Source organism: Thermobia domestica, chromosome 3, assembly GCF_964235325.1.
Source record: "Thermobia domestica chromosome 3, izTheDome1.hap1.1, whole genome shotgun sequence".
Taxonomy (NCBI): Eukaryota; Metazoa; Arthropoda; class Insecta; order Zygentoma; family Lepismatidae; genus Thermobia; species Thermobia domestica.
Window position 1 is genome coordinate 174101948 of NC_137456.1, and position 15728 is coordinate 174117675.

The following is a 15728-nucleotide window of genomic DNA, read 5'->3' on the forward strand; positions in this document are numbered from 1 at the left end:
GGTAGGTCTTCGCTCTTGGGACTTCAGTGAAGAAGACGGTGTGGGCCTTAAGCTAAAGAGTTTGGAGACCCATGGTTTAAAGGATACCATTGTTACCTGTAATGCGGAAAATGTTACGCAAAATGCATGGAAGTTTCCTTCGATAAAGAACGCTGAAAATGTTTGATTAGCCAATCAGGATGTCCGAAACAATTCCCAGACCCACCACCCAAAATAACTGGTATGTCATTGCCATTGTGACAGGTAATGTTAAGAGCCCTTTCCATGATCAGCAATAGAAAAGTGTATGCCAAATTTATTGATACAAACATTCTGTTGTCTATTGCAAAACAAAAAACTAAAATCACACATTAATTACAAAAGCATTGAAAATCTCATTACGAGTCCAGTGGAAAGGCCATTAATAATAACTGAAAGCGTCATTAGAAAACAATGTTACAAGTTAACGAGATTTACTGTGTAATTTTGCTACAAAGGCAAAGTCGTTTCATTCTTCTTACATTTAGAACAATCTTTGTGTGCCCACATTTTGTAGATAACGTATTGCAACCTTAGTTCTCCTCTCATCTGACAAAAATAGATTCTCATAGAACAGATGTACTAGATCATTTTCAGGATTTTCTATTCCGATTGGTGTTTCTAAAACAGATTCTCTGTAGTTTCAACTGAATCTCCTAAAAGCTTTTCTAAGAAGGCTGCTGATAACACTTTTCTTTTCTTCAATTTTTTTTCCCTACAACTGATCCTAGTTTATTTATTTCTTCTTGAGCTCCCTCCTGGCTAAGCGGTTAGCGTACGCGCCTTTGACGTGAGAGACCAAGGTTCGATTTCCCGGCGGAAGCTCATGTGGTTCGATTTCTACATTAAACTGTAGCACTCATAACGATTCTTTGAAACTTGCAATATCACATAATGTCCATACAGAATCAACCTTTTGGGCAAATTTTATTCTCTGTAGTAATGTATACAGATCAACTTAAATGAAGAAGCACCTAATTGGAAGTAAAATCATTACCTTTTTACGTTTTTCAGGTTGAGAAAACCATAACAACATGTTCACTTTCACACTATTGTCTACAACTCTAAGAACGCTCTGGTACCAAAAGGAGTGACTAAACTAGCAGTTCAAGTCATCACCGGCAGGCTGAGCGGTCTACGTATAAAGATATTGTCGGGGTTCATAAAATATGAAGGGCTCTTAATATTACCTTAACCTCTGTTAGAGAATGATGTATAAATGATTACGAAAATATTTGCTTCCTGTTTTTCGTTTATACACAGAAGAAACTCACAATAGAACACAACAAACAAACTGCACGCCTAGAGTAAATATTGAAAACAACTTACCTTTATGAGATAATTTAATGCATCTAATACATATGATAACATCAAAAGACAATAATTCATCTTAAAACTCATTTCAATAACTTCGAAGGATATGAATCTGCTATTTTAGTTTGATGTTTGATTATACTCACTTTCAAATGTTTTATACTAAGAAATCTTCATAATATTGCGTATATTATTTCATTAATTTAATTATTTTGTGTATGATTTCAGAAAAGTAGGTGTCTAGCGTAAACATGTATTTTACTGAAATATGTTCACTTTACTATTGTTATTAAAGGATTTCTCCAGGGCGCAATAACGGGAAAGCACATCGAATATTCACCGGGCGGACTATTCCCTGACCCTCACTCTGAAACCAGACGCTAAATTCCAAACCAACCAGCCGATATTGAAATTCATTTATCATAATTTAAACGTATAAATTTTACATATAATCATTTAAATATTTTTAACGTGTTTAACATGATATTTTAAAACCAATTATCCTATTATAATTGATATTATTATTAATAGTAGTAGTGGTAGTAATAATAGTAGTAGTAGTAACGACTTAGTGACTAGCATGTGTGCTTGTGATGCACGTGGTCCCCAGTTCGATTCCGGCTGGGAGAGCATTGAAATTTAATTTTACAATCATTCATTTTATTAATCATACGTCTACTTTAGCCTAAAGGGCATAATGAGTGAGACGTTAAGCTAATGCTTTTCTGATCCATCTATTTTTCCAACCATTTTTCTAACATTCTATCTATTAATCATGCTTATGAAATAAAAAACACACACACATACCTATAGATAGATAGATAGATAGATAGATAGATAGATAGATAGATAGATAGATAGATAGATAGATAGATAGATAGATAGATAGATAGATAGATAGATAGATAGATAGATAGATTTGATCTGCTATTCAACTATTTAACCTCGTATACCATAAGCAGGTCTGACAAACGAAGTTGTACACTAAACTTTCTTGGTTTTAGAGTGCGGATAAATTAATGTTGGGAACGGAAGAAATTTTAATTGCATGAATGCCGGAGAAATCAATCAATCAATCATACTTTTCAGATAGAATATCCAATCACTGAATTACACCGATACTTCCATTTTCCTGTGTTTACTATTCATTAAGTAGTAGCTAACAAAACAATTTCTCGTAAATGTTTTCGAGGTAAAACAAACAATGCTGAAGAAAACTTGAAAAAGTTTTCCTTTAACGTGAAATAAACCTCACTCTAATTATTTTGTGTCCACACAGTGGTTTCGGATAATGTTATAAAATTGCATAGCTCAGTGTTAAAGCAATATACATTAAATAATATGGAACTAGAATACAAAGCGATTAAATTCGTTTCCCCTGTATGTATACTTTCTTACAACTAGTTAGAGTAAAATAAACAATATTAAACAATATTCTAATAATTCGCAAATAAAGATGGGAATGATAATTGAAATCATACATAGGACGTAATTACTGTCACTTGTGTTTTTAATAACAACATACCTTTTTCTTCTTCCAGAAAGGCACGAAACAATGTTTTAAGAGGTATATTTCATTCTAGTTACGTAAGACACATTTTTTTGAAGAAAGAATAGCAGGTTATATTTGAATAAGCTCTACAATTTATATTAGCTCCTGCATGAAAGTGAAAAGTGATATGACAAGACCTAGAAATTTTAGGTGCAAAATTAGGGTGAAAAAGGTGGAAGAAAAATGTAAACTTTGGATTTAAAAACAGTGCGAAAATAGTTCAAAATTTTGGAGAAAATGTTCAAATTTCAATATAAAGATTCATATTGTGAGTTGGGGGGCGGTGGCTCAGTGGTAGAGCGTTCACCTCTGGTGCTTGGGGTCCCGGGTTCGATCCCAGCCCCCGCCAAGTGAACTTTGTGGTGGACAAACACCGTGCTCCTGGGTTTTCTCGGGGTTCTACCTTTTCCTCCCACTTTCTTCATTCCACCATTTCACTCATCTCTCATCATCACCGTCTCCTTTAGCCTAACCGGCATAACCGTGGGACGTAAAACTCAAATATTTCATTTTCATTTTCATATTGTGAGTTTAACAACCCACGATTATGCACCAAGTCTAAGCAAAACAGTTCTGAATAGATGCATGATAATGAAGGATTGACGAAAGTGTGAGGTAACGAGAGAACTTGAAAACCCCACTGTGTTTGTTTGTTTGTTTGTTTGTTTGTTTGTTTGTTTGTTTTTTACCACAAAGCCAATAGTCGGCTAAAGCTGAGATCGAACCAAGAATCTCATTCGCGAGAGGTGAATGCTCTACCACTGAGCTACTGCGACCCGTAAATATTCATACAAATTATACAGTTCGCAGCAAAAAAACATGCAACATAAGCATGTAAATTTATTGTGAAACTACCTAACAGCCCAGGGAATTAACATAAGGTCTAAGTGGCACGAATCACACCAGGAGAAATCTTGGCGTCCTCCCCTGCACACTTATTTTGGAACAAAAGACTTCGTCGTTTGACAATAAACTTACATGCCCATGTTGCAGGGTTTTGCTGCGGACTGTACCAAAATTAATTTCATTATATAGACCTATAAGGACTCAAAATTCTCTCAGATATAGAAAGTCTCCTTTTGAAAAGCAAATAACATTTAAGAATCCATTTTCTTTTCCATTGAGGCTGCATCTTCGAATACTGAGTCAATATTTATATGTAGAAAGAGACTCTACAACATTAAACGGGATGATTAGCTGTAATTGGTAGTTTCATGTTGCCACCTTCCTTTACTTATTATTCAATAGCTTCCATCTAATGGAAATGCACTGAAGCGAAAGTAATGTAATACCAAACACGTTCGGTGCCCCTCGTTTAACTTTATTATAGGAATAGAATGCAGCAAAGGAGTTAGAAAGAGCTTTTAAAATGCAAATTGATAATGTCGTTGAAGAAAGATGAAAACGGTGCTTGCATTGCGAAAAATACAAAAATCTGCCACCAAAACACAGTCAGGAGTGTTTATTTAATGTTTTGTTTGCTAGACAAGCTAATTTTGGCATTTTAATAGAAAAAAATATAGATATTAAGGCCCATCGTCTAAAATTTCTAGCGCTAGATATTACTATTTTGTAATCACTAATGGAGAAATGGAGTGATATTTAAATATTGACTATAGAAATCGTTTTTTTTCTTCTTTCTTGAAGTATCCCTTCACACCTTCCTTTATGAAATTCTTTGCACGCATGACTCAAGTTCTGAAACATGAATACTTAGAGCACATACTAGCTTCTAAGTACTTTATGGTTCCTTGAACTGTCTCTTGTAAGTCCGTTTTGTTAATCAATTTATAACTTGGAAAATAAACATGTCTTGGCGCATGACTATTAGCCTTATTAGAATGACGCAATGAAACATTCGCCGGTGAAAGTGCAAAACCTCGTAACTGATCAACACTAAACTTTTCAGGAGAGCAATAAAACCGTTTTGCTTCCAATTTTCTCTATTTGGAACGCTGTTATAATTCGAGATAATATTTTAAATGATTAATAAAGTAATATCTCGAATTATAAGTAATTCGAAATAGAGAAAACTGAAAGCAAAACGGTCTTATTGCTCTCGTGAAAAGTTTGGTTTTGATCAGTTTGCACTTTCGCCGTCCATATACGATTACTCTGTCCATCAGTCCGTCGTTGCTCCACGCGATAATTATTATTGAACGAAAGCATTTTTTTTAAATATTTTTTATATTGCAATAGACAAGTGGAGCTATTATTTCGGATGAGTTTGTTAATGACTAAGTCCATTAGCACCTTCACGGGTAACGGTGATGCTAACGATGGCTATCCATATGCCGTTTAAAATCAGTAACAGTCCATAGCTGCTATGCAACTTGCTCAATACCAAAGAAACGTTAATTAACTATAATAAAAGGATGTGGAATAGCATAATATTCATTACTGACTTTACCAGAGTTTATTCCTATTCTTTCAAAGTCCCCTACATGATGGCTCTGGTATGTTATATACCTCTATGTTTGTAGAAATAAAAGAATGACGGGAATATAAGAGCGTGCAGACAAATGGAATTAATACAACATGATATGACTTGCGATAGTATCATTTTAGAGAGATAAAGCATGCGTTCGCCTAGAATCGAATCGGTTTGTGCTCGCATTAGTACCTTGAGAAGCTAGTTTAGGGAGCACCTACAAGGGAAGAGAGGGAGATTATATATTGAAGTGGAAGATGGTTTATATACCAATCGAAAGAACTAAGGACATCTATTAAGAAACTGTAATACTTTTTTTCCGAATGCATAAACTCTGAGAGTTATATGAATACATAGGGTGTCCAGAAAGTCCGTTGCCACCCCTAGAAATCGCAAACATTGAGGCAGATAACAAATCAGAAAAGGACGTCTTTGATCTTTTGAAAATTATAACGTATCAAAGCAAAAAGTGTTATATTAGGGCCACCCGTAGGGTCCCAGGCGGCGTCCAACTCGAAAATTTCAAATGGTAAGGGGGTCAAGTAGAATATCGTTGGAAAGTTGTTGGGAAATGAAAGAAGCCGGTACAAGTCTTGATTTTTTAAAAATTACCCTGTGCAAAATGGCCCCCGGTCAAAATGTCATCAAAAACGTCATTGTAAAGTCTATGGCCACCCCCAGAAAACAGAAACAGTGGACAGATGTCAAAACAGGAAAACACATGTTTCATCATTTCAAAAGTACAATGATTTAAAGTGAAAATATTAGTCTCACTGTACCCCACAGGGTCGCAGACTGGGTCCTACTCAATTTTCACATGGCAAGGAGGTCAAGTAGCATATCGTTTGAAAGCTGTTGTTAAACGAAAGCAGATGGAACAAGTATGGACGTTCTACGATAATACTGTGCAAAAATCTTGTCAGTTAGTACTTCCTTCTCTTGTCGGGTTTTAGTTTGTTTTTACTTTAATTCGTGTACTCAACGTAAAGAAAGGAAATGCCTCCAATGTGAGATTCTGCTCTTTAGGCCCAACAACGTGTAAAGAAAGAAAGAAAGAACGATCGTACGAAAGAAAGAAAGAAAAGAAAAGAAATGATAAGAACAGAAACGCTAAAAGAGACAGAGATTATATATCAAAGTGGAAGATTGTTTATATACCAATCGAAAGTACTAATTATTCTCATTAAGGAACTGGAATATTAATGTTGCAAATTATGTACCTTGAGAATCATATGCATTTTTAATTGTAAGGTTTCCTATTTTATCAGAATGCATCGGAAATGGTTTGAATATAGTTTGAAACTGATTTCCTAGAGATTTAAGTTTGATAAAAGTGCAAAATGTTATGATACTGTTATCGTGATATTTGCACAGCGTTATCGTATAGTGTCCAGTCTTGTTCCATCTGCTTTCATTTAACAACAGCTTTTAAATGATATTCTACTTGACCCCCTTGCCATGTGAAATTTGAGTAGGACCTCGTCTAGGACCCAGCGATGGACCGTGGGACAAATATTTTCAATTTAAATCATTGTACTTTTGAAACGATGAAACACGTGTTTTCCTGTTATCTCACCGTTTCAATTTCTGGGGATGGCGATAGACTTTACAATGACGGTTTGCTGACATTTTGACCGGCCGCTATTTTGCACAGGGTCATTTAGAGTCACGACTTCTTCGTTCTTCTTTCATTTCCCAACCAACAGCTTTCAAACGATATTCTACTTGAACTCTGTACCATTTGAAATTTTCGAGTTGGACCCCATCTGGGAACCTGCGGGTGGCCCTGGTATAGCAGTTTTTTTTCTTTGGTACGTTGTGCGTTTAAAATGATCAAACATGTTTTCTTGTTTTGTCATCTGCCTCCCGTTTGCGATTTGTAGGGGTGGCAACGGACTTTCTGGACACCCTATATATTCATATGACTCACACAGTACATGCATTCGGAAAAATTTTATTCCAGTTTCTTAATAGGTGTCCTTTGTGCTTTCGATTGGTGTATAAACCATCTTCCACTTCGATATATAATCTCTCCCTCTTCCCTTTTTAGCTATATCATTGCTTCGCTCTGTTCGTCCATGTCAAAGAACGTAAAATAAACAGACTACACTGTCGTAGCGAGAGCAAACTGCCAGCACGCATCGACTAATGTCATAAGTAGTCGAATGACTAATGTGATGGTGCGAGGCACAAATAGGTACAATATGCTATCTGGGTCGCTATGGATTGAGAGTAACCTCACAAGTGACCGATATCTTTATAAATTTCTGGAGATTGAGGATATATATTCCTCCTTCTAACAACTCCAGACCCCGGATGGCTGTTTCAGTGGGACAATGGCAGATCACTGTACCCTGAATGTGACTGCCTTCTTCAAGGAACACAGTGTGTCGTTGATTCCTTGCTACACACGGTTACCTGACTTATTGCCCATGAACTGTGTTGGATATAGTTGTTTAACATGTTGTTCGTTATACGGCCCTCTCACAGGGCCTTCTCTGTCCACTTTATCTTCTCAATCTTCCTCCAGCACCGCATTTCGAAGCTCTCTAAATATTTCTTCTCTGACTTCCGTAATGTTCTAATTTCTGAACCATACAGTCCAATACTCCATACATAGGACTTGACCAACTTTCTCCTTAGGTCAGTGTTAAGCCTGCTAGTTAAGAGTGAATTTTTCTTGTTGAATGGTTCTTTGTCTATGTTAATTCTTGACCTGATCTCTTCGTTGCAATAAGTATCTCTCGTCAAACTATTTTCCAGATACTTGAAATTATCGACTTCTTTAAGTTCTCTTTGTTCTACTCTGACCCGTTTCTGCAGGATATTCTCATGTCTTTCGATTTTTTTATGTTGATTTCCATTCCATATAGTTTCCCAGTGTTAACTGTTTTGTACATCACCTCTTGTTGTCCTTTGGTTCTACATAAAATAACCGTATCATCTGCGTGCCAATTCAATTGTGATCTGATCTTGTTAATAATCTGCCCTCCAATCTTGAAATCTTTAATTTATATTAACGCTATATTCATTAAACATTAATTGTAAATGTTGAATAATTGGGACTACATACTACATCCTTGTCTGACTCTTTTTCCGATCTCCATACTATTGGTTTCGCTTTGATTCAACTGCAACTTCACAAGTTGTTCTAATCGTTCAAGCATTATTAAAAATCGTTCTAATCATTCAAAAGTGGTGTGAACTTCCGTTGATCACTATACAAATAAAGCATCTACAGCATAAAATGCTCACTATTAAAAGGATAATAAGTAACACTGTGCTGACGTTACAATATGAAACTCAAAATAAAATCATTCAAACTGATTTTTTTCTCTCTATACTCTGTATCAACTCGAATCCAGAGAACTGTGACATGCTTAAACTAAGTAACAATGTATTGTAAAGATAAAATATAAATAATACATGTAAAGAAAGTTATCATCAAGATAATGGTTTTCATATGACATGATGTTTCAGGTTTAACTTTTTTTTCATGATTATGCACCAAAGTTAGGAGATGAGTATTAATGAAACGGAATGAAGAATATTGGATGATAGTATAGAACCCTGAGAAAATCCACACACACACACAATATTTGTTAAAATTTCATATTTTGTGATCTGTAGACCTTGCTTATCATTTTCCACAACAAGATTCAAAACTATCATTAAATGATGAAGGTCCAATTATTTCTTTATTGAAGATCCTTGTTTATATACTTACTACATTCAGGAATCCATGGATTTACATAATATAACAGAAATGTACAGTATAGTGGCTGGGGTTGTTCAAGCAGTATAACACTATACATTGAAAAAAGAAAGATAAGGAACGTCTTCTGACTATAAAGTATATTGTATGCAAAGACCCATAATCCTCATACAGCCTCACTCAGCGTCTCCAATTGAAATTTCAAACGATGACAGGATAAACAAAAACAGAAATTGCTAGGTAAGATGCAGTCAGTATATTGGCTCTCATTTTCATTATTTCAGGCTTTTCCCACAGCATTTTGACACCTCTTAATTCAGGCAGTTCCCATTTGCTTCAAGATGTAAACACTGAAAATTAGAAAAATTATAACCTTAATCGAATCTTGGACGACTAAGATACTGTAGTCAATCGCCTACAAAGCAGCACTGTTCCTACCAAATTTATAACCGAACATCGTTGGATCTTAAAACAAAATAAGTTCCTCTGAACAAAAGAAAAAGTATTATATCTACTCAAAAACTTAGGTTTGTCCCATCTATACTTAAACCACACTAAGATTTTATAGTATTTTAATAACAGCAATCGGTAAGATGTGTTTCAAAAATATAATTTTCGCAGGTAATTGCAGGTTTTTGCACTTAAGGGACCGAAACGCAACTTCTGAAATTTCCCCTTATATTTGAAAACGAAAATGAGACCAACAGAAGTGCACACAGGAGACATTGTACTTTCTCGTACAAAGTTTATTAGGCAAAAAGTCGATTGTAGCGAAGTTTCTGATTCTTCTACTTCTTGCCTTGAATTCCTATGAACTTTATATTGAATTTAGAAGACAAAGTTCTCTCGCGTCCTTTAAATAAAAAGAAAAAAAGAAAGAAAGGAAAGGAAAGAAAAATGAGTTTGGTGTTCTCTCAAAGAGTTCCGGTTCAAAACTCTAATTTGAATTAACTTTTTTCTTCAGATTTCGTGACAGGAGTTATAGTGAGACACTCAGACACAAATGAGGAATATAAATGTCTTTCTTACTAGGGTACATGTACATGAAAAATTTTGTTTACTTAAAAGAGCAAAGAAATGTATTATTAAAGCATGTTTAAATTATATTATTAGCTATTTTGGTCAATACTTTTCTTTCATTCCAAAAATCATCTTTTGTTAAATATCCTTCAATATTTGGTCAAGCATTTATTAGGAATGATGTTATCGTGTAGCCTAATTATAATGCGGGTTCGTAGTGGTTCCATGTTCTATTTAGAATACATGTTTTTGGTGGTAATTTCATGACACAAATGACAACTACCTGAATTAAGAGGTATCGAATTCCATCTCAAAAAGCCCCCTTCCCCCCCGCCAAAAAAAATTAGAATGACTACAACATACTAACCACACTTTATCTATTTAAAGCTATCATCCCGGTTAAAGTTTTCTGAACAGGCAGATCTATTTGCAGACGTAAAGCCATGGAGTTTAGAATGGTAGAATTACGGAACAAGAAAGATTATTGCTACGAATGTAAAACTAGATAAACACTTAGTAAGAACATGTAGTAGAATGAAAGGAGGTGCAGTTGGTAGAAATAACAAAACAAGAGAAACAATTAGTAAGAGTAATGAAAGGTCATTAGTGGAAGTAGCAAAATAAGAAAACAACGTTAGAATTGGAAAACAATGAGATTAACTAACAAAATAAAATAAGCATTAAGTATGAACATGAAAACAAGAAAAACCTTTAATTAGGTATAGCAAAGCCAACAATGAAGTCATTTAAATGGAATGGGAAGAACATACCGTACAAGAAACGAAAAAAGGAATATTTAGTAGAAATAACTAAACAAAATAGACAAAATTAAAAATAACAAAACACAAGAGACAACAACAGAGAACTTTTAGGAAGAATAAAACAAGTCGTGTATTCAGTAGAAATAATAAATGAAAAATGAAATGAAATCTTTGAGTTTTACGTCCCACGGTTATGCCGGTTAGGCTAAAGGAGACGGTGATGATGAGTGATGAATGAAATGGTGGAATGCAGAAAGTGAGAGGAAACAGGAGAACCCCGAGAAAACCCACGCACACGGTGTTTGAAATAATAAATGAAGAGACATATTTAATAGAAATAAGAAAGAAAAGAGACATGTAATAACTATAAAGAAACAAGATAAACACTTAATAGAAATCACAAATCAATCACGTTTGGTATGATTACAAGAGGTACGTCTTGCAGGAACAACAAATGGAATAGCTACTGATAATATCAAAATAAAAAAGGCATGTAGCAGAAACAAGAAGTATAAGTATTATACGTGATTTTGAATTAGGCTTGAAACGTGTATCGCTATAATGAGATAGCAGGATCCACAAGAAAGTTCATTTATCCTGTTAGGAAAGCCGTATGTACTATTCAGTCTTACGTGACTCTGAGTTATATAACAAAGTAACATAAAACTATATCGGTATCGGTTGAGATAACTATCACGCAAGTACCAAAACATTGCTCGTCATGATATTCAATATTACATTCAGAGTGTAAGACGTAATAGAAACTAGTAAATTTCCCTAGAGTTGAAAAAAAAAGTAAGGATAGAACTTTTCTGCAGCTAAGCCATAGTATTGCAGTATAATATGAGAAGTCATTTTCTCCAATTCACTTCAATAAGCTCCTGGAATTGACGATGATTGAGCACATGTGATCTGATGTAATTAGCAGCTGGCATGACTGGCTTTAAAACTTCTAACATATCCGAGCATTTTCCTCACAAAGACTTTTGATGAATAATGCAATGTACGATTAATGGTTTTGAACCATTGTCAGTTTCTACGGCCTTTGATGCAAGAGAAACGACACTTTTATTTTTCCCCGCACATGTTTTGCCATCACCACTATTCTACACTTTAATGATTTTTTTCATTGATTATTGATTTTTACTGAACAGCATTGTCAACTCCTTTAAAAAGATTTTCTCCATGGTCGTCCTGTGAATTCTTTGTATGTCAAGCTCTTTATACACTTCATAATTTTTATCTATTCCTCGAATAAAAAGTAACACGTGAGAGCAGTACCTGAGACATCTCTTGACTTATCCAGTACCAAAGAGAACCGTTTTAACTATTAATTTTGTAAGGTAATTCAGTTAATGTATAATAGTTTCTGCAAAATTATCCACTCTTCGAGCTACGATGTTTGTTTACAAACTGATGTTTTCAAATAAATTAGCTTGTTCTGGACACAATTCTTCTGCTGCTACAATCTCGCAATCTTTGATTAATTCACGTCAGTAAATGGTTTTCCATGTTTCACTGTTCAATGAGCCACGCGGAAACTAGAACGAGTTGATGCTTCTTGATCGGTATTTGTTTTTCTTAAACAACAGTTGTTGAGATTTCAACTCACTTTTCAAACATTCATTCTCTCTAACCATAAGCTTCCTGTAAATTTGGAGCATTTCTGAGAATGTTTAGCCTCATAATGACGTTGTATATTATATTTTTTGAAGACTGCTATTGTTTCATTGCAAATTACACTCACTACCTTCATTGTTACTAGAGAATAGGTTGCCTCGAAACACTTCGGTTTTCGTTCGGAGGGAGTCGGTGCAGATCGTAATACATCACCAGTAGACCAAACGGTTTGAAAACACTTGAGAACTCTATGATCATCCTACAGTTTTAAATGCACTAAATAGAATTAGACTGATTATTTTAGGCAATAATCCGGGCGTATTGAAAATTAACAAAAACACAAATACTGTCGAGAATGAAGAATTTATTTTAAGCAAATTTCTTTAAAAATGTGTTGTTGTATGTTCTGATAAAATGCTCAAGACAATGACCGAAGACAAAGATGTTCTTAAGTCAAGTGAGCTACATTGAGACACAATCAGCAATGGAAGAAGATGGACTGGCGTATATAGCAGGTTGGCTTGTAATAATAATAATAATAATAATAATAATAATAATAATAATAATAATAATAATAATAATAAAGAAAATGCAAAAAATACACCCTGATTTAAGTAATCAGTACAATAAAAATGTTCCCGTTCATCACTCTTCACCATCATCCATTCAAAGCAGTGGTATAGCCACGGGGGGCATCGGGGCCAGCCCCCCCAAATGATTTTCTGGACCACCGAAATGACCAGCTTTTAAAACACCATCGTCAGATTACCTCGCTTCAGTTATTTAAAAATAACAAAGTACATATAATTAATAATCGGTAAATTATTTACCGATCCTTACCGATCGAATAGTATGGTATCTCTTCCGTGTAAGGAATGGCCAAATGCAGAGCTTGCCGCCACATTTGCTACAATCGATTGATCTAGTATTCCTACGCGGATCATGTCCAATATGAAGCATGAAAATATTTTATATAGGCCTATTTTAAAATAATTGTCAATCTATGCTAATACGAGAATTTGTATGATGTTTTAGTCAAGAGTAATAAATAAATATTTTTGTCAGGAAATCTTAAAGAAATTAAGCGAAATTTAAAAGAAAGTCACTCTTATGTAGATAGGTTCTGTGTAAAGGGCTTAAATTGTAATAGTTATGCACAAAGGCATAACATTTGTTCCGGAGCTGTAGTTCTTGGTTAAGCATAATAAAAACTACTTGGTACATAATATTTATGGAGAAAAAGCAGAAACCAAAGCTTTAAAAAATGTTTTTAATTTTCCGGACGGAAACGAAAAATTTCCGGTTTTTTCAGGCCTCAAAATCACTAAATGTAACACTTTTTTTTGGCTTTGTAAATTGTAGCTGTCTTCCCCCACACAAAAAAATGACGGGCCCCTCCTAGATAAGTCTGCTGGCTACACCCCTGATTCAAAGCTTGTCTCATGGCCATCTCACACAGCCCACTGAAGAGTGCTTTCGTGCGTAAAAGATATGCATGAACAGTTTTCATTTTACCATGGAAGAACAGTGCATAGGGGAAAAGATACCATGAAATGTCTAAAGAGGATTATTTGTGGGAGTAATTCTAATGGGAATTCTGAAATAGTGACTACATTAGTGCGAATGAGAACATATACCAGAATTTAGTTTTTGAATAGTTTGGCAAAACAGAAAAGTGTTAAGGTTTCTGTAAAAAGAGAAGGAAGCTCTCAGGACAAACGGGAGAAAAAGCTCAGGAAACTTGTCCAGTGAGGTAAGGTTTCTAACAATAGAATATTATCATAAAACACAATTATTATTATAAATTCTGTTCTCGATCATTATTCTATGTAGTAAATTACAGACACTTACGTTTGATTCAAAATGCAAGCAAAAAAAGGATTTTACTGTGTAACGTTAATTCAGTATAGGACTTCTCACGCGAAGACCCTTTTCCTTATTCTTAAGTGGGAAAAAAGCAGACGACAAATTTTTTGCGCGCTTCACAGGTTTATAAGTGACGTCATTCCGGGACAGCCTATGACCGTGCAGCATGGCTAAGAGGCAACCTGTTCTCTAGTAATCTTGCATTACCTTGTTCTTACTTCTTATCACTTGACTCAATCACGAAATATTGATATCCTAATTTTTCTTCACATGTTCTGCACTCACGATCTTTCGTTTCTTTTCCATATTTATAAATCCATACAAAAAGTTAGAAACTTTAAACGAGAGAAAAGTGCTAATTGCATTGCAAACCGGATTTTTGAATAAATAGAATAAATTGGTTTTATCTACTCATAATTAAAGAGATTGTATTTCCACTAAGAAACCAACTACAGAACACACTAGTCGTACTATATTTCGGTTTTTAGATGGCATACGTCATTCCGAACTAAAAATTTGAAACTGTCCAACTCTCAGTTGTCTCCCATATTTATACCATGCGTCCTTGGCGCACAGAGGATATTAGAGCACACTCCAAAGTACTTGAATTCTTCAGACAAGCGAACATGGAACAGAACTTTTCCAGAACATACACTAATTTTCCTACAAGTTACAAAATGACGTTGTATACATCGACTAACCAAGCATAATATCGTTGTCCGTAATATTGCTCTTCCCCACAACATAAGTTGGCGCTACAATATGTCGGTATTGTGAGCTAGTTAGGTCTTGGCTCTTCAGACTTAGTTAAAATGTTAGTGTGTCCCCTAGACTTAAAAAGTTTGGAGACCAATGGTTTAATGGATTCAACTGCTACCCATAATGCGAAAAGTTTCACACAAAATGCATTAAAATTGTACAAGTAATGTAAATCTATTCTCTAATTAAGAAAGAAGTGACCAATGGAGAACGCTGAAAAAGTGTGATTAGCCAAACAAGATGTTCGAAACAATTCGCAGACATCCCCAAAATAACTTTTATGTCATTGCTCGTATAACATCCATTTATTCTGATGTCATCGAAATATTCATGCCATTTATATGAATATGTCACTAAAGACGATGGCGGAGTTAATATTCTATGCACTCTTTACATTGGTCTTGACAATACTTCGAAAGTTAAAATTGGATGTAAAGTAAATGTGGAAACACAGGTCAAAACTGAATCTCTAACAACAGGGCCTCCCATAAGGGAACACAGACAAATGAATATAAGCCGCAACTTGGGGAGGGGGGGGCGTGAAAAAACCTCTTTTTAATTTTCTTCATTGAATTGCTATTGTTCCTAGTTTGAAATTCGTTTCGAAGTGCCTGAGTCGCGCAGTCATGAGTATGGCAATCTTTGTCAGCAACATTTTTCCGTACAAGTTGA

The 15728-nt window shown here is 34.9% G+C and overlaps 1 protein-coding gene across 2 annotated transcripts in view; it reads left to right on the forward strand.

The window, feature by feature from the left end:
* LOC145680867 (methyl farnesoate epoxidase-like) overlaps nucleotides 1-15728 on the forward strand; it is a 203328-nt gene that overhangs the window by 98769 nt on the left and 88831 nt on the right. The window lies entirely within an intron of this gene.